This window comes from Scylla paramamosain, unplaced genomic scaffold, assembly GCF_035594125.1.
Source record: "Scylla paramamosain isolate STU-SP2022 unplaced genomic scaffold, ASM3559412v1 Contig53, whole genome shotgun sequence".
Lineage (NCBI taxonomy): Eukaryota > Metazoa > Arthropoda > Malacostraca > Decapoda > Portunidae > Scylla > Scylla paramamosain.
Genome location: NW_026973718.1, coordinates 172501 through 192500, shown reverse-complemented (window position 1 = coordinate 192500; position 20000 = coordinate 172501). Strand labels below are relative to the sequence as shown.

Genomic DNA, 20000 nt, shown 5'->3' with positions numbered 1-20000 from the left:
GGCTGCCGCGCACATACAACTACTGGCAAAGGTTAGTGGTGGTGGTGGTGGTGGTGGTGGTGGTGGTGCAAGATGATGATGATGATGATGATGAGAAGCAAGAGAAGGAGGAGGAATAGAAGAATGAGGATAAGGAAGAGGAAGACGAGTGGGGGAGGAGTAGGAAGAGGAAGAGGAGGAGGTTTGCTTTAGTAGGAAGAGGAGGAGGAGGAGGAGGAGGAAGAAGAGGAAGATTAGGAGGAAGAGTAGTAGTAGTAGTAGTAGTAGAATAATACCAAATATTAACACTCTCTCTCTCTCTCTCTCTCTCTCTCTCTCTCTCTCTCTCTCTCTCTCTCTCTCTCTCTCTCTCTCTCTCTCTCTCTCTCTCTTTCTCTCTCTCTCTCAGGCGGTGGTGGGGGGCGGGAGGGCGTAGTCTGGAGGAGGCTGGCGGGGGTTATGGAGGGGGTCCTGGCATCCTCCGTCTCCCCCCACTCCCTCGCTACCCCCATTGGCCTCTCACCGGCACGTAAGTAGTAGTAGTAGTAGTAGTAGTAGTAGTAGTAGTAGTAGTAGTAGTAGTTGTTGTTGTTGTTGTCGTTGTTGTTGTTGTTTTTATTATTATTATTATTATTATTATTATTATTATTATTATTATTATTATTATTATCATTATTATTATTATTATTATTATTATCGTTATTATTATTGCTATTATTATCATTCTTATAATTTTCTCGTTATTTCTACTACTACTACTACTATTACTAGTACGGCCTTCCTCCTCCTCCCTCCTATTCGTCCTCCTCCTCCTCTCCCTATCACCACCACTACCACCACCACTACCTACCACTACCACCACCACTACAACCGCTATTATCCCAACAGAAGTAGCGGCGGGGCTGGAAGTGGGCGGGAGTTTAGCAGGCTTCGCTAAGATTGGGCTGGAAGTTAACGGAGGAGGAGGCGCGGCACGTGACTATGCAATACAGGGCTTACAGAGGGCAGGCGTGACTGGGCCCTGCCTCGCCGCCCTTGTCAACACCTTAGAGAGAGATACGCTCACCTTGTAGAGAGAGAGAGAGAGAGAGAGAGAGAGAGAGAGAGAGAGAGAATATATTTTAATTTTCTTTCGTTATATATTCAATTTATTTATTTATTTATTATTTTAACGGTTATTTTCTTTTCTCTTTTTCGTTTCGTTTTTTTTTTTATGGAATGTTGAATTTTACCTATATTTGTTTACATTTTTTTTTTATCAATTTCTTTCGATTTTATATTCAGTTCATTTATTTATCTTTATTGTTTTAAGACCATTTATTTATTTTATTTATTTTTTCGTTCATTTTCATAATGGGAATATTTACTTTTATATATATTTTTCAATTATTTTTCATTTCTTCGATTTAAGTGTGTCTAAGTACTTGCAAGGATCATTTATTTATTTATTTACTTTTATTTTCCGTCCGTTTTTATTTATTTATTTATTTATTTATTTATCTTTTTCTATAATGGAAACTTATTTCATCTTTTTTCCCGTTTTCTGTTACTTGTTCATGCCAGGGGTGACAATAAACATTAAGATTATTACTGCTTTTAATCCCACCGAGAGAGAGAGAGAGAGAGAGAGAGAGAGAGAGAGAGAGTGAGAGAGAGAGAGAGAGAGAGAGAGAGAGAGAGAGAGAGAGAGAGAGAAATCCCATTAATTATTTCAACACTTTCCATTATGAGAATTTTGAATGTATTTAATGTATTTGAGTGTGTGTATGTGTGGGGGGGTGTTTGGGTGCGTTTGTGTGTGTGTGTGTTGGGTCTTTTGAGTGTATTTGAGTGTGCGTGGGGGTGCTATAGGTGCGTTTGGGTGTGTGCAGGGTCTTTTGAGGGTATTTGAGAGTGTGTGGGGATGTTTTGAGTATGTGCTGGGTCTTTTGAGGGCATTTGAGTGTGTGGGTTTTTTTTTTTATGCGTTTGGGTGTGTGCAGGGTCTCTCTCTCTCTCTCTCTCTCTCTCTCTCTCTCTCTCTCTCAGTAATTACATAGGTTTTCAAGCGTGTCTTTACTGTTCTGGTGACAGATTAATAACATTTCTACATTACTAACAAGAGAAACACGCATTTTAAAAGGCCCTAGTCGAAGTGACAGGTTTTTAATTATGTTTTTACGGTTCTACTGACAGATTACGAACATTTCTATATTATTAATAAGAGAAACGCTATTGAAAACCCTTTTAATCATCTTTGTGGCTTTGGGAAACAATCGTTAGGAGAGAGAGAGAGAGAGAGAGAGAGAGTAGAAGCATTTTAGTTAAGCCTATCCTGCACGGGCTCGCATGTTTGCTGCGGTGACACGGTGCAGCAGTGAGTGAAATTTGGAATCATAATCACTTAGGAGGTGTTCAGTGGGGAATCGGCAGTGAGGAAGTGAGGATATTTATATAATTTGAATTATTATTTTATAACATGTTAACTTTTGTGTGTGTGTTGGTGGAGCAGAGACAGGTGGCGCTTGGCAAGGTGAGTGTTTTGGCCGGCGCTGGTCAGTCTTGCCCCACGCACTCTGGTGATAAGTGTTTCCGTATTCCCGGCAGCTTCTCCCTGTACCAAGCACCGCCACGCAGCACCAGAGAGCCATGAGTACGTAAGGTGAGCCCTGCGGTGCCAGCCTACCCTTAGTCAGCCTTACTGCCTTCCCAGCATCACCTTCCTCCTACCTGTAGTGTCTTGTAGCAGTTTATTAAGGTTTTTGTTCGTTATTTAGGTATTTTTTTGGGTTATTTATTTATCTTTAGGTTTTATTTACGTCTGAGTCTGGAAATTTAGGCGAATATTGAAGAGTCGTCAATATGTAAACAAGCTGTCAGCTGAGGTACAGGCACAGGGCGTCAGTGTTTTCAGTCATTATTTGCTTCGTCTCTCACTTATTGTAAGCCTAACATGTCACAATATAGAGTCACTTGTCTAGCTTTCATATCCTCTGGTCAGATATATCCGCCATTGCCTGGTTTTGGTGTTACGAAGTAATAATTAAGGCAACATGGCCGCTGGGTCCTCCACTGAGGTTATTATTCAAACTACTACTATTACTATTACTGTCACCACCACCATCACCACCAAGTAATAATTAAGGCAACATGGCCGCTGGGTCCTCCACTGAGGTTATTATTCAAACTACTACTATTACTATTACTGTCACCACCACCACCACCACCACTATCACCTACCATTGCTGCTGCTGCTGCTGCTACTACTACTACTACTACTACTACTACTACTACTACTACTACTACTACTATTGATTCACTTAAATACTACAAATTTCACACTTAACAATATATACTGAATATTTGTAAGTATATTTAAGTAGTATTAGTGTAGTTTTAAAGAGAGAGAGAGAGAGAGAGAGAGAGAGAGAGAGAGAGAGAGAGAGAGAGAGAGAGAGTCAGTCAGTCAGTCAGTCAGTCAGTTAGTCAGTCAGCCCCCAACCAACCAGTCAGTCAGTTAGTAAGCCAGTCAGTCAGTCAGTCAGCCAGCCAGCCAGCCAGCCAGCTAGCCAGCCAATCAGTCATTTAGTCAGCCAGTAAGCCAGTCAGTCAGCCAGCCAGCCAGCCAGCCAGCCAGCCAGCCAGCCAGCCAATCAGTCATTTAGTCAGCCAGCCAGCCAGTCAGTCAGTCAGTCAGTCAGCCAGCCAGCCAGCCAGCCAGTTAGCCAGCCAGCCATTTAGCCAGCCAGTCAGTCAGCCAGCTAGACAGCCATCCAGCCAGTCAGTCAATCAGTCATTCAGCCAGCCAACCAGACAGTCAGTTAGCTAGTCAGTCAGTCAGCCAACCAGCCAGTCAGTCAGTTAGTCAGTCAGCCAGTAAGTCAGTCAGTCAGTCAGTCAGTCAGTCAGTCAGTCAGTCAACCAGCCAGCCAGCCAGTCAGTCAGTCAGTCAGTCAGTCAGCCAGCCAGCCAATCAGACAGTCAGCCAGCCTATCAGTCAGTCAGTCAGTCAGCCAGTTAGTCAGTCAGTTAGTTAGTCAGTCAGCCAATCAGTCAGTCAGTTAACCAGTCAGTCAGTCAGTCAGTCCACTCAGCCAATCAGTCAGTCAGCCAATTAATCAGTCAGCCAGTCAGTCAGCCTTCCAACCAGTCAGTCAGCCAGCCAGCCAGCCAGCCAGTCACTCAGTCAGTCAGTCAGTCAGTCAGTCAGTCAGCCAGCCAGTCAGTCAGTCAGTCATTCTGCCATTCAGCCAGCCAGTCAGTCAGCCAGTCAGTTAGTCAGTCAGTCACATTCATGAGCATTTCCTCACACAACTTGGCTGGTTGCCTTTAAAAGAAATGGTAGCCTAGTATGTAGAAATATACATTATACTATTTATTATTTTATTGTATTCTTTATGATCTCTTGTGATATGTTGAAGATCAGTACTCTTCTTCAAGTATGAATTTCTTTAACAAAAAAAAGATAAATATTTATTTTGGTAAAACTTTATGAAGTGTCTTGGTTTCTAAGGATAGAATTTCACGAAGAACAGTGCATTGCAATACAGAGAAGTGACAAAACTGTAGTGAGGTTGTAGTAAGGCTGTGTGTGTACCTTGAGGATTGTGTCTGTGCAGGACTAGTGGTTAGGCCCAGGCAATGATAGTGTTAATACACACATCACTGTCTTGTAAGTTTGTTTTATCTAAAGGCAAACATGTCATTTGATTGTAGCAGTCTTTATTATTGATATTTTGTCATAGGAATTATGGTAGCTAATCATAACAGCTTGTACACTGGTTAGTCTACTGTACTTGAAATACAGTGTCTGACTCGGTGTGTATGTTGAGTCTTTATAAGTGGAGTTGGTGTGAGTGTGTATGTTTGTTATGGAATTATAGAATTGGGCTGACGTCACTGGGCCAGCAGTCGCATATGGTGTGACACACACACACACACACACGCACGCACGCACGCACGCACGCACGCACGCACGCACGCACACGCACAAGCACACAAACACACACACACACACACACACACACACACACCTGTCAGTTCCTGGTACAAAAAATGTATTGTAGTGTATTTCCATATTTGTGCATCAGTTTGACTTTTTAACACAGATGAAATTACAATCAACTTTTCTGCCTTATTTCAGGTTATGATTTTTCCGTTGTCCAGAAAGAAGTCTCAGACCTGATGGAAGGACACGTTGTTGTGGGTCACACAACGCAGTGACCTGTGCACACTATACCTCAGCCATCCACGTTCCAGCACCAGAGACACATCCAAGTATGCATCTAATTATCATCATATTTCTTTCTTTAGCTGATGTCTCAAGTTATTGTACATAAATATCTACTGTTCTTGCATTACTTTAGATCTAGGTAGTAAACTTTTTTGTAAAGTTAACATCTCCCATCATGATCAATTTATCACCCCTTTGCACCTTCTCTGTCCAGTTCACTGTGTCTTTTATCATTATTTCATATTCTTTATTTGACCAGGCGTTGGTTTTTGGTGGTACGTACATCACTATGCATTGCCTCTTTTTGCCTTGTGTATTTTCCACTCCAATTTTTATTGCCTCAGCTAATCCGTTGCCATGTTCTATTTCAACCACCTTTAAGCTTTTCTTGACAAGGAACATCACTCCTCCTTTCTTATATGTTCTACTTCTTTTCCATAAATTGTATTGATTTTGCCCAACTTTCTTTACCTCTAACTCATCATATAATTTTATTTCTGTGAGGCCCATTATATCTGGACTTTTCTCATTTAAATAAACATTTAATTCCCTCAATCACAAGATGAGTCCATTAATGTTTGTCTAAGCTACCTTCAGACTGCCCTTTTTCTCCTTAGCTTGTTTACCTGTCCTCCCTCCTGTTCAGGTACCACTTCCTCACTTGCACGTCCAACACCCTCCAATAGAATATCTCCTTCTGTTTTTCCAATCTCTCCTCGTTTTTTTGCCTTTACTTCCTCACTCATTTTAATTAGCTAATTTCTTTCCTTTTCATTTAAGTCTCTTGTCAGCCATATGTTTTTTATTACCTCATCTTTAGTTAATCTCCAGCCCCCTGTCAGAGCCTCCTCAGCTTCCTTCAGTGATTTATTTATTATTTTTTTTTATGGGTCTGTGCCCTTCACCTGTATTCTTCCACTTCATCAACCAGACATTTTCCCTCCTCTTGTACCTTTCCCACCACTTTGTTTACTATCTATTTCAGCTCTTTCTCTCTTGCTGCTTTGTTGATTTCCTTAATTTCCTTAACCCCAGAAACAATTATACATGACGTGACGTAACGTGATATCAAGTGTTGAAATCATTCAGATCCCTCCATTGCACTCATGTTCATTACTTTATTGATTTTTTTTTGTGAAAATCATAAAGAGTTTGATGTGTAAAGATAATTCTTATCACACTGCAGTTGTAATATAACCTGTAATCCATTGCTTGGCTGAATCTTAGTGATCTTGCATCACTTTAAGCTCATAGTGCACTATTAAATTATCAATGCTCTTTGACTGTTTGTTTTTGATAATTGAAAAAGAAAATTTTATATTTGTAATCAGTTTTTTTAAGTTGACCTAAGAAACAAACATTGATGCAATTTGGGGTCCATATGTTTAATTAAACATATTCTCAGTTTTCACAAAGTAACAATAAAAAAGAATTATGTCTGTGTGTGTGATTAATGAAAGAAGCAGACCTGAAATTGTATCTCTTCCTCGTGTAGGGTGTGCAGCGTACCCTTCAGGCCCCTGCCGGTGCGGAGAGAGAGAGAGAGAGAGAGAGAGAGATGCAACCGTATTCTAAGCTAAAGATGTAGAATGTCCACCTGTTCTCCTTGTTCTGCCTGCCATCAAGTGTGTTGTGGTAGCACTGTAGCTCCCTCATTGCAAGTGGCCTTCATTATTTACATTACACTTTGTTACAGCATAAGGAGTTGCTGGGCGTGGCCTTCACTGGGATAATGAGGATGGAAGCTGGCAGTGGTGACCACATCAAAACGTGGCACCACAACACAATGAAGGTGTGTGTTGCTGCCTGTCTTCATTCCGTGAAGAGCACACCAAACTACACCCACACACCACGCCTCACCACACACCTCACCACATAAGCATTTACTCCCCTTTTTTAAAATCTATTAATATTCAGCTTATCTATAGGCTTTTACAATTGTCTTCACTTTTTTTTCATCAGATTTTGAACATTTTCACTACAGATCTGCTGGAAAGTAGAATGAAGATCGGTCTGGAAGCAGAATCTGAAAGCATGAAATTAAGTTATTAAGAGCACGGATGTGACAGGAAGCAATATAAACAATGATAATAGTAATAGCAATAGAAGTATTAGTATAAGTAAGTCAATTTGAGCCCCCATTGCAAGTCTGACGTGCACATAATGTTACTTTCCGGCAGGCCCGGAATGTGAACTGGGAGACAAAACACACAATGATCCGCTTTGAGGAGGACAATGTGGCATTCTCTTGCCTCACAGCAGACTGCAAGGTGAGGCTCAGGGAGGCTGCTGGAAGGCTTTGGTCACCCTTTCACCACGTTGTCGTTTGTTGCACCTGTTGGATTCATTCTGCACAGTCGCCTTCCAAATATTATACATTAATTAGAAATTTTGGTATGGACTTGAAATGTGACATGGTTTCCATCATATAGTTTTTACATTTTACATTGCATATTCACGCAGTATTGTTCCCAGTAGTCAGGGGCTTTGTTACTCTACTAGCTTTATTTCAACATGAGGAGTAATGCTTCCATTCTCTTGTGTTCATCTAATAGATTTATTGTTACATTTGTATTTATGCATTGCTCTGAGAAAATGTCTCTCAAGAGGACAGACAGCCTTAAGAGAAAGAAGACTCTACATCTTTTTCCCTTCATGCTCACAATCCCATTATTGTGCTTGCTCTTTCATTTTGTTCCTCCTATTCCGTGGATACAGGTGGCACACACTGTACAATTTTGTCTCTTCCCTTTATTTCTGTTATGTCGGTATTTTGTGAGTGTATTTTCACATTGGTTTGACGTGCCTCTTTAGACCGGAGCCGAAGCGGGGAGTCTGTGAGTACGCGTGCACGTGCACGTGCTGAATCTCTTGTCGGAGCCGCTCATAATTTGTTAGTCTCTTGCGGTGGATAGAAGGGTGGCGTTTGCTGACGTGATGACGTGAATCGTGTTTGGATAACATTCAGCTTTTGGCTAACGTCAAGTAAACGTGTCTTTACTTTGTTGCTTTCTTGTCAATGTTTACAATAAGTTATAAATTTCTTATGTCAGCCAACCAGTTGTCGCTGGGAACTGGAGTTGTGCTGTTTTTGTAAAGGTTTGTTAGAGGTTGAGCTAATAATTCATATTTGCTAGTTAAGCTAATTCTTGTACCTACTTATTATGAATTTGTCTTCCTCCTCCATACTTTTTTTTTTCTTCTTTCCTTAATGAAGAGGCAAGGTGATGTCTGAGAACAACTTACACATTTTAAAAGTTTCAACTACATTCTGATTTAACTGTGCTGCTTCACAGTCCATTTTAAATATCAGGATGCAACATGTGGGTAAGGAGTTAATTTTAAAAGTTTCAACTACATTCTGATTTAACTGTGCTGCTTCACAGTCCATTTTAAATATCAGGATGCAACATGTGGGTAAGGAGTTAGTATAAATCTATGTAAAAGATAATTTAAGTGCTTTTGAGGTTGTAGTGTAGGTAAATGAACCACAATGCAGGCAGTCACTGCAGTCCTATGTTGCCTTGCCTGTGGATGTTAATGCTACAGCTGGGAAGGATATTGTTGGGTAGGGAAGGCAAGGCAGAGCTGGGGGCTGACCAGCTGAGCAGTAGCACTCACCAGCCATTCAGACATGTGCATAAGCTGACATTCAATTGCCTTTTGTTTTCACCTGCTTTCTCTTCACTCCGATGACACCGAGCATCTTGATGCGTGACGATCCGTAGAGCACCGTCATTGCCGGACTGAGTGGGTGGAAGATAAACCGTAGCATCCTCTTTGAACGAATATTTATTTTAATAAGTACAGTGTATGGAATTATAAGATCTGATGACAGAATATATTTAAATGAGGATGTTATTGTAAAGCTGCAAACTAAAAGTACAATGAGGGAAAAAAATGATAGTGTCTCACCATATACAGTATATTGTGGCTACACAAGACTTGCTTGTGTCTCCCTCCCTGTACACAAGACTTGCTTGTGTCTCCCTCCCTGTGTTCAAAATGCTAGCCAATCATGGAACAACTTGGGAGGCACTCCGAGGCCATGTGCACTACAGTACTAGGAGTGCTTTAGATAGGTTACTTCTTGCCTACCTTTGTATCAAATACCACGTCATGTGCCAACATTTCAAACATGGAATTGTAAGAGAAGGTAGAAATCCTGGTCAGGGATGTTTTTATCCAGCAATGTTAGGTGGATCAGGAGGGATATTATGAACTGTGTGTGTGTGTGTGTGTGTGTGTGTGTGTGTGTGTGTGTGTGTGTGTGTGGTGTGTGTGTGTGTGTGTGTGTGTGTGTGTGTGTGTGTGTGTTTTTCCCACCTACGGTCGTCTGGTAGTCACCCAGCCAGCTGTTACCCTACAGAAAGAGCTCAGATCTTTGGGTAGGACTGAGACCTACCCAAAGATCTGGGTATGTTTATGGTACCCAAAGATCTGAGATGTTTATTAACATCTTCTCTCTCTCTCTCTCTCTCCTCTCTCTCTCTCTCTCTCTTCTCTCTCTCTCTCTCTCTCTCTCTCTACTCTCTCTCTCTCTCCTCTCTCTCTCTCTCTCTCTCTCTCTCTCTCTCTCTCTCTCTCTTCTCTCTCTCTCTCTCTCTCTCTCTCTCTCTCTCTCTCTCTCTCTCTCTCTCTCTCACCTCTCTCTCTCTCTCTCTCTCCTGTATTAAATCAATCACACTTCAATAATAGCACAACACAATTGGTGAGACAACTTCTCCCCTTTATAAAATCAATTTGACAGTTTGTAAGAATTTAATTATCTTCCAAAAAATTGGTCCATTTGTGTTTTTATTATCTTTTGACATAGTTTTGGTCTGTAATTTAGTGTGTGTGTGTGAGTTAGTCTGTGTGAGATTGCTGGCATGGTACATATGTAGATAAATAGATTATTATTATTATTATTATTATTATTAATATTATTCATTATTATTATTGCTAAAAGTTTGAATGATGTGTGTGTGTGTGTGTGTGTGTGTGTGTGTGTGTGTGTGTGTGTGTGTTTGTGTGGGATGGATGTGCTTTGTCTAGGCCCACCCTATGTGTAATTGTCAGTATGGTATAGAGAGAGAGGGAGGGTGTCTTTGATGTCAGGGAAATAGAGTACCATACTTACTGGAGGACGGCAGTAGGCACCTGCCTGAAATGATAATTACTTCCAGTGAGATCTAAAGCACTGGATGAGGGGATGTTGTGAACTTATCATTAAACCCAGCTGTGACCTCACTGAACATTTCCCTTTGTGTCTCACAACATAAGTGGGCAGTCACAGCCTGTCCTCTAAAGACAACTCTCTTCCTCCACACAAAACTTACAAGCACCTAATAACACACCACACACACACGCTTTCAAAATGCACACACATTTCAAAATTCATGGTGACTCCTACACCAGCCTCAGAGTCCCCATCTGGGGAGGGGACCACAAAATATCCCCAGGGTCAGAGTGCTCTTCTGACAACAACCCTAAGTGTCTTGACACCACTCTCATCTTTTTCTTCATTAACTTCTGCAACATTCATGGTCTAAGATCTAATTTTCAATCAGTAGAACACCACCTCTCCTCTTCTAAAACCTCATCCTTTTTTCCTCACTGAAACTCACTCAGATGTCTGAGGCAACTGACAGTAGCCCCTTTTTTGTTCCCTCCTACTTTCTTTATCCTCATTTTTTATCCAAAGCTGGATGTTGCGTTTATGTGCACAATGATTTGACATGCTCTTGTGCCCATGCTCTTGAGTGAGTTTTCCACCATCTGGCTACAACTACAGAGTCACTCTCATACTAAATTTATCTGAGCTGTATACCTCTCACCTAACTTCTTTGATTATAAGAAATTCTTTGACTACTTAACTTCCAAAGTAGAGCACATTCTGACTCATCCCTTATGCAGAGATCTCCATTCTTGAGACTTCAATGTTCCACACCAGCTTTGGCTTTCCTCTCCCTTCACTGACCATCCTGGTGAACTAGCCTACAACTTTGCTATCCTCCATGACCTAGAGCAATTGGTGCAACACCCTACTCATATCCCTGACCATCTTGGAGATACGCCCAACATTCTTGAGCTTTTCCTGACCTCTGATCCTTCTGCTTATGCTGTCACCCTTTCTTCACCGTTGGGCTCCTCCGATCACAATCTCATCTCTGTATCTTGTCCTGTTGCTCCAATCTCTCCTCTGAATTCCCCTAAGCGAAGGTGCCTCTGGCATTTTGCCTCTGCTAGTTGGGGGGACCTGAGGAGGTATTTTGCTGATTTTCCTTGGAATGACTACTGCTTCCGTGTCTAGAGACCCGACTTTGTGTGCTGAGCGCATAACAGAGGTGATAGTGTCTGGCATGGAGGCGTACATTCCTCACTGTTTTTCTCGGCCTAAACCTTCCAAACCTTGGTTCAACACAGCTTGTTCTCTTGCTATACAAGATAGAGAGGTGGCCCACAAAAGGTACTTAAGCCTTCCATCACCAGAATCTCATGCACTTTATATTTCTGCCCCGGAACCATGCCAAGTCCTGTTCTCCAACTAGCCAAAAACTCCTTCATTAACGGAAAGTGCCAAAATCTTTCAAGATCTAACTCCCCTCATCTGACTGACCCTCATCTCCAATAACTTTGCTTCTTCTTCTTTCCCTCCTCTATTTCAACCAGATGGCACCACTGCTATCACATCTATTTCTAAAGCTGAACTCTTCGCTCAAACCTTTGCTAAAAACCACTACCTTGGACGATTCTGGGCTTGCTCCTCCCTCTTCTCCACCCTCTGACTACTTCACGCTACCTATTAAAATTCTTTGCAATGATGTTTTCCATGCCCTCGCTGGCCTAAACCTTCGGAAGGCTTATGGACTTGGTGGGGGTTCCTCCTATTGTTCTCCGAAATTGTGCCTCTGTGCTTGCACCTTGCCTAGTCAAACTCTTTCAGGTCTGTCTGTCAACATCTTTTTTTTTTTTTTTTTATGTAGGAAGGACACTGGCCAAGGGCAACAAAAATCTAATAAAAAAAAATGCCCACTGAAATGCCAGTCCCATAAAAGGGTCAAAGCAGTGGTCAAAAATTGGTGGATAAGTGTCTTGAAACCTCCCTCTTGAAGGAATTCAAGTCATAGGAAGGTGGAAATACAGAAGCAGGCAGGGAGTTCCAGAGTTTACCAGAGAAAGGGATGAATGATTGAGAATACTGGTTAACTCTTGCGTTAGAGAGGTGGACAGAATAGGGATGAGAGAAAGAAGAAAGTCTTGTGCAGCGAGGCCGCGGAAGGAGGGGAGGCATGCAGTTAGCAAGTTTTTTATTTTTTATATATCTATTTTATTTTATTTTATTTATTTATTTACTTACTTATTTATTTGTGTTATTTTATTTATTTTATTTATTTATTTATTTATTTATTTATTTATTTATTTTTTATTTTATTTTTTTTTTTTTTTGCTGTTGGCCAGTCCTCCTCCAACATGAAAAAAAAAAAAACTTCATACCTTTTGTTTTATTTTAGATTACTTTTTCATTCCTTATTTAAACTGATTTACATATAAATATGAAGAATAACCAAAAGTCAATAAACCTCCCAAAATAATGAAAAAAAAAAGTTGGGTTTTTTAAATGTGTGTTTTTCCACCCCGGAGTGATTGTGGTGAATGGTGGTGTGTTTGTGGTGAGTGATGGGGATTTTGTGATGACAGACTAGTGGTGGTGTTAGCACAGGATGAATATTGACACTAACCTCTCAACTTTCATTGTTGTTATAGTAATACATTCACCACCCGTTGCTGTGGTGTAGTGGTGGTGACGGATTGTGGTGGTGGCGTCCCCTTGCTTCTCTGGACTTGTGTGAGGTGCATCCGCCCTCTACCACCTCCCTTTTATTTTCACTGTTTTTACATAATGTGAGGTGCCTGGTACACCCCTCCCCCATTCCTCTTTTTTTTTCCTCACCTTTTATTTTCACTGTTTTTACATGATGTGAGGTGCCTGGTACACCCCTCCCCCATTCCTCTTTTTTTTTTCCTCCACCTATCTCCTCCCTCTCCCTCTCTCCTCCCTCTCCTTCTCTTAGTCTCCATTATGCAAGGAGTAACAGTATCTTCTCTCCCTCTTCCTCTCTTCCTCCCTCTCTCCTCACCTCTCTCTTCTGTTTCCACTAACTCCCTCAATTTACAGTTGTTTTCTAAGGTTTAAATATGGGTGAGGGGTGTGAGGGGTGAGGGGTGAGGGGTGGTGTGTGGGTGTGAAGTGATGCAACAGCAGAAAGTCATGACAACCCAGCTGATCATCTCCTGTAGTCTTGGAAAACAGTGGTGAGAGAGTGAAGGGTTTCCAAACACAGGTCAATGATGAATGGCGAATCCTTACCTTGCTTGTCATAGATACGGAAAATTTCCTTCACTTCCTCCAGCGACTCCTCATCACCTTCAATAAGGAACTTGGCGGCCCAAAGAACTCCTCAAACTAGAGTGCACCAGAGCCTGCACAAGGAGGAGGAGGAGGAGGAGTGAATGAGTTAGTTAATCAGAGTCACATACACTGTAAATTAATCATTGCACCTTTCTGGTCAGTAATCTATTATTGAAGTTATCAACTAATCAGTCATTATACCAAAATATGTGTGTGTTTTTAATGTATTTATATTCATTTATTAGTTAAACAGTGTATCTATCTCTGTATGTATATATGTCTATCTCTATCTCCTTATCTCACCCTGCCACCTGTCATTCTCAGGATGGTAGAGATGGTGTCCACATTGATGGTGCCCTTCTTCTCTGTGTCCAAGGCATGCACAGACCTGTGTGGGCATGGGAGAGCTGGGGAAGGCTGTGTGTGTGTGTGTGTGTGGTGTGTGTGTGTGTGTGTGTGTGTGTGTGTGTGTGTGTGTTTCCATGTGACAGTAATGTTTTTTTTGTCATCTTACTGTCATCCTAATATTACTTTTTAAAGGTCTCAGCTTTCTTGTAACCTTCAAAACAATGTATTTCTTCTATTTGTGTGTGTGTGTGTGTGTGTGTTTTTATATATATATATATATATATATATATATATATATATATATATATATATATATATATATATATATATATATATATATATATATATATATATATATATATATATGAGAGACTTCAAAAATAGTTCATATTCCATCAACAATTTCTCAACTCTGCCTTGACCGATTGTTTAAAACGTAATAGCATCACACTTATCAATCCTTCCTCTTCAATCTCCCACAAACTGGAACTCTCTAGTTGATGTGGTGTGTCTGTGGTGAAGTGAAGTAACTTTCAGTGTTTTCTCAGCCTCAGCCTGTGTTCATTCAGATGGTTGCATGCCATGTGGTGGCCTGGCTGGGGCCCCAGCTTGCAGGGGGGGGGGGGAGGGGTGCCCATGCCTACTTTATCTGCTTCCCTCACCAGTATCTCTCGGTCACTCACTCGCGTGAATGTCTAAATCTATAATTTTGTAAAAACACTTAAGAAAATAGTATTGTTGTCTGTCACTTATAACACACAAGAAAAAATGTAATTGTGACAGGTGGGAAGATGTATACGAGTGAAACACAGTCTATTACTGTTTTATTTTCTCTGGTAAAACCACTTTCTACACTTGGGGAAGTAACTTGTAACTCTCTGCCAGTAGTATTTTCACTAAGAGGTTGTTTTGGAGCAAATTTTCCCTGATGTGGATGTCTGAGGAATCAGAGGAAGAGGGGTGATTATTTTCCCCTGTAGCCATCACAGTGGTTCGCAGCACACTGAGGCTCAGAGGGAGACACTGTGGTGAGGAAAGGATGTTCACAGGCTCAAAAAGTTGTGCAAAAATTTGAAATTAAGCCCACAAAATGTAGGGCAATCATAGATACCACCTGTCCTTTAGGGGTTAATTTGTAGTTTTAATTTCCTTTTTTTTTTTTTTTTTTTTTTTTTCCTTGTAATTTTGGGCTTCATTTTATTTTTGTTACTTTTTTCCTTTTATTTTAACATTACCAGTATTTCTATGGCATCTTATGACCTTACTTCTAGGGCCAAGCAGGAAATTTTTCATGACTCTCTCTCTCTCTCTCTCTCTCTCTCTCTCTCTCTCTCTCTCTCTCTCTCTCTCTCTCTCTCTCTCTCTCTCTCTCTCTCTCTCTCTCTCTCTCTCTCTCTCTCTCTCTCTGATCTTGTATGTGTTTTTGACAGTGTTTTAAGTGATTGTGAGGATACAATGGTGTTTTGAGTGTGTTTGGATGTGTTTCAGTGTGTATTTGTGTGTTTTATTAATGGGTAACTGTGTTTGGGGGTGTTTTGAATAGAGCAGAGTGTGTTCAGTGTGTTTTGGGGTGTGTGGATGTGCTTGAGGTCATTCTGTGAGTGTGTCATTCTGTCATTCTGTTTTTAGGTGTGTTTTGGGATATTTATTGGTGTTTTAGTGTTTGCAAGGGTCTTTGTGTTTATTTTGAGTTTTGGGGTTCATTTTGGTATTTTTAGGTTGTTAAACATATAGGAAAGTTTAATGGAATTTATAAAGATGTATTTTTAAGTGTTTAGTTTGTTTTCTTGTGTTTTTGAATTGCTTAGGTTTTAAGTTAGCAAGGCAGTGTGTTGGTTCAAGCACAGTATGACAACAGACTTCACCTCCTTGCCAGCCATGCAATAAATTCCCTCTGTATTTATTAATTAATTTATTTATTGGTTTTGTGTGTGTGTGTGTGTGTGTGTGTGTGTGTGTGTGTGTGTGTGTGTGTGTTTTAAGAGAGTTTCGCTGTGGTTTAGGAACATAGAAGAGTCAAAAGGGTCCCTTATCTTACACTCTTCTATCATACTTAATTTCAACTATCCTGTTTAATTTCAACTAGCAAACCCTTTAAAACATCCTTTAAAGGACACCAGACCCTTTGTTAAGCCTCTTAAATCCTTAAAACGAGCCTTAAATCCATTATTTAGCCTCATAAACATTGAGTAACACCCTTTAACCTCATCGTCTCCAGCACAGGTTAAAAACACACCTCCCTACCTGATCTTTCCCCAAATAAAACAAAATTCTAAATGGAAGCAAGTTTTAGGAAATTATTCTGTCAATCAAAAAATATCTGCAAAAAAAAAAAAAAAAGTGTAATCCATGATATTTTATATTTTTCTTCCAATTGGTTGCAACACAGTATGACAACAGACTTCACCTCCTTGCCAGCTGTGCAATAAATTCCCTCTATATTTATTAATTAATTAATTTATTTGTTGTGTGTGTGTGTGTGTGTGTGTGTGTGTGTGTGTGTGTGTGTATTTTGGTATAAATCATTAGTGCAGTTATTATTCTCTCTCTTGCAGTATTTTATGTAAAGAAGTACATGAGAGATACAAGGGTGTGTGTGTCTCAGTCAGGCAGTGTTATCTGTGTGTGTGTGTGTGTGTGTGTGTGTTCTGCTTCCTCTCTCGCATCACCTCATAAGAAAACTATAAAGACATAATGTGGATGGTAAGCAAGCCCAGGAGCTCACAGTTCAGCCTGGTGTTGATGTGGTATGTGGAATTAAAAACTATACCAAAAATTACATTAATTTCAACTGATATGCAAGGTGGTTGTGTGGAAGATTTCTGAGAAAGGAGGCAAAATATTTGGTGGTAAGGTTCTCTCTCTCTCTCTCTCTCTCTCTCTCTCTCTCTCTCTCTCTCTCTCTCTCTCTCTCTCTCTCTCTCTCTCTCTCTCTCTCTCTCTCTCTCTCTCTCTCTCTCTCTCTCTCTCTCTCTCTCTCTCTCTCTCTCTCTCTCTCTCTCTCTCTCTCTCTCTCTCTCTCTCTCTCTCTCTCTCTCTCTCTCTCTCTCTCTCTCTCTCTCTCTCTCTCTCTCTCTCTCTCTCTCTCTCTCTCTCTCTCTCTCTCTCTCTCTCTCTCTCTCTCTCTCTCTCTCTCTCTCTCTCTCTCTCTCTCTCTCTCTCTCTCTCTCTCTCTCTCTCTCTCTCTCTCTCTCTCTCTCTCTCTCTCTCTCTCTCTCCACCATAAATGTAAATGTAGATTAGTCACATGAAAACCATCACTTACAAATATACATCAGTAAGTAAATGTGGCAATTGTTCTCAAAGAAAGAAAGAAGAAGAAAAAAAGTCAAAAAGCACCACTTGAGGCTATATCTTGTCTGTGCCTCTTAATTGTGGATCCAAGTAATGCTGTTAAAATTATAAATTGATTAACTAATACTACATAGTTTGGGAGTTCCAGTTAGGTACAGTGGTCACTAATACAGATATACTGAAATGTAGAATCTTCTATATGTTTTATTTTACTCAAATTTAGTTTGTTCTGACAAACTAAATTTCTGTTATGACTTTCTCCTCTTTTGAGGAGAAAGTCATAACAGAAAGCATGATGGATGTAACAAGGGTGATACAAACAAAATCCTGAAGGCTAAATAGAATAGGACTTGTCATTGCCTCAAGCTTCATAAAATTCAATTTAAAAAGAAATGGAATTTGGCTGTTAGATAGAGTGGTAAATGACTGGAATAATTCCAGACTGGTTGCAAGTGGCGAGTCAGTAGAGTACTTAAAAGATTAGACACATTTATGGACAGGGCTGATAGGTGGATGTAGGTAGGTATGCCACATGCAGGCCTTGTGTTTCCTTACAGTTTCCCACATGATCTAGAATTCTTTACGTGTTACTGCCTAAGGAAACACGAGGCCTGCATGTGGCATACCTACCTACATCCACCTATCAGCCCTGTCCATAAATGTGTCTAATCTTTTAAGTACTCTACTGACTCACCACTTGCAACCAATCTGGAATTATTCCAGTCATTTACCACTTTATCTAACAGCCAAATTCTATTTCTTTTTAAATGGTAGGTTTGTGTCAGATCCCAGTGAGAATATTTAAAATGCTTAGTGTCACTTGGTTAACAAGAAGACTTGAATTGCCGTCGTGTCTTTGCCTTGCAGTGAGGTGGCCAGAGTTGCGAAGCGAGTGTGGCAGCGAGCCCTGTGCTGCCGACAGTGACGTGTGGGGAGGCCGCGGCGAAGTGTGCGTGTAAGATTCCAGCAGAGGCGGCAGTCTGTGTGGCGGGGCCTCGGGGGAGAAAGTCTTGGCCTGGCCACCCTGCCTGTGACCTGTGGCCTCTTGTTGCTTCACCATGTTAAGGTGTTGTTGTTGTTGACACATCTCTGTACAAGCCCACAATATTATTTGACATCAGATAGTTTGCAACATTTATTCATTGATTTATTTTTTGACAGAGGGTGGTGCTGTGAAGCTGGTGGCACAGGAGCTGACCAGTGCTGCAGGAAGACAGCACACAGCTTCAGTATCTTCGATGATAGTGTTTAAATATACTATGTTGGTTTGTTTATTAGCAGTCAGATTAATTTGCTTGGCTTAGTCTTCATTTGTTCTTTATTTAGTGTTGGCATATATATAATTGTTTAGTCTTTTATTTAGGAGATCAATTTTTCCCTGCGTGTTTATTGTGTTGGCAAATGTCTTCCCCTTTACAAGCTTACTCCTTGTTGTAGGCCAGTTTAAAGTGGAGCATTTTGACTCCTAATACTTGACTCACCATACTCATCATCAAGCTGTGTCCTGTACTTCGTGTGTAAGCTTCCATATCTTTGAGTCGTGCATCTATTACACTTTTCACTATTCACCTGCACACGTTGAGCCTCGCTACATTCACGCAGGACGGAACAAAACGAAGCCTGTCCATTTTGTGTGTCCATTCTTTATTGTAGGACTACTTACAAGATGCAGCATTTGTATATGTAATGCTGTGTGTGTGTGTGTGTGTGTGTTTGTGTGTGTGTAAGGGGGACACCTATTGGTAAGGGGCTGTGGGGAGTCACTGTGGGTTTGTAAACATACTGTGGGGGACATACTGTGGGGCTGTGGGCTGAGAGAGAGAGAGAGAGAGAGAGAGAGAGAGAGAGAGAGAGAGAGAGAGAGAGAGAGAGAGAGAGAGAGAGAGAGAGAGAGAGAGAGAGAGCTAGCTTGCATGAATGAGTGTGAAGTGAAGCAGGTGTTGTTGAAGCAGGGGAGAGGTGTTACTCAGTGTTATTCATCACAGGAGAGGTGTTGTTGATGCAGGGGAGAGGTGTTACTCAGTGTTGTTCACCTTCATGTCCTGGACACATGCACGGACTTGTGCCTCTGCAACCTGGCTGGCAGGAGGTGGCGGGGGGGGGTGGCTGGCTGGCTACCCTCTGCATCACCACTTGCTGGGGGAAAGAAGAGCACCATTGTCATCATCATTGTTTTCCTTCACAGTGTGCAAGGAATGGTGGCAGAGGTTGTTGTTGTTGTTGTTTTTGTTGTCTGTTTCTTATTAAATGATGTGTGTGTGTGTTAAATAAAAGTAGTCCACAGTTACAGGTGTTTGTTTCCCCTTCAACTTCATAAAGGGCTGGATAGAAGTAGTAGTAGTAGTGGTTGTAGTACAATTACCAGTATATTTCAACAAACACTGGTGGTACTACTACTACTACTACTACTAATAATAATAATAATAATAAAAATAAAAATATATAATCCAGGACCTCTACTATCATTTTTACTACTCTATTAATGCCACTACCATTACCACTACCACTACTATCTCTTCTACTATCACCACCACCACCACAACTTGCTTTGTGCCCTGTGCCCTGGCCAGCTGCTAGAGGAGGTGGTGGATGCCCTCTCCTGGTGGTGGTGGTGGTGGTGTGTGGCTGTGGGGGTGGCCCTCACAGACAACGCGGGGTCACCACACAGCCCACCAGTTGTGTCTTCTGCAACAGAGATGACAGGTCAGGTTTGGTTGAGTGAGGTGAGGCCAACACTACACACACACACACACACTACACACACTTAAAAAC

At 41.1% G+C, this 20000-nt stretch overlaps 3 long non-coding RNA genes across 5 annotated transcripts in view; 2 read left to right on the top strand and 1 right to left on the bottom strand.

Annotated features, from left to right (window-relative positions):
* The window catches only part of LOC135098277 (uncharacterized), a 3349-nt gene extending 1783 nt beyond the window's left edge, over positions 1–1566 (top strand). The window contains exons 3-4 of the long non-coding RNA XR_010266779.1: positions 1–31; positions 868–1566. The exon at positions 1–31 is cut by the window's left edge and continues 153 nt beyond it. This is a non-coding gene — a long non-coding RNA (uncharacterized LOC135098277). The remainder of the gene's footprint in view (positions 32–867) is intronic.
* Positions 1567–2291: 725 nt separating this feature from the next.
* Positions 2292–19515, top strand: LOC135098270 (uncharacterized). 3 transcript variants are annotated; one of them, XR_010266767.1, is made up of 7 exons: positions 2292–2335; positions 2471–2620; positions 5102–5235; positions 6888–6983; positions 7372–7461; positions 18096–18294; positions 18390–19515. It is a non-coding gene; the product is annotated as an uncharacterized LOC135098270 (long non-coding RNA). The 3 variants fall into 3 exon arrangements; XR_010266768.1 differs by lacking the exon at positions 2292–2335 and having other exon boundaries at positions 2374–2611; XR_010266766.1 differs by lacking the exon at positions 2292–2335 and having other exon boundaries at positions 2375–2620.
* Positions 19516–19615: 100 nt separating this feature from the next.
* Positions 19616–20000, bottom strand: part of LOC135098272 (uncharacterized) — a 6420-nt gene continuing 6035 nt past the window's right edge. The window contains exon 3 of the long non-coding RNA XR_010266769.1: positions 19616–19913. This is a non-coding gene — a long non-coding RNA (uncharacterized LOC135098272). The remainder of the gene's footprint in view (positions 19914–20000) is intronic.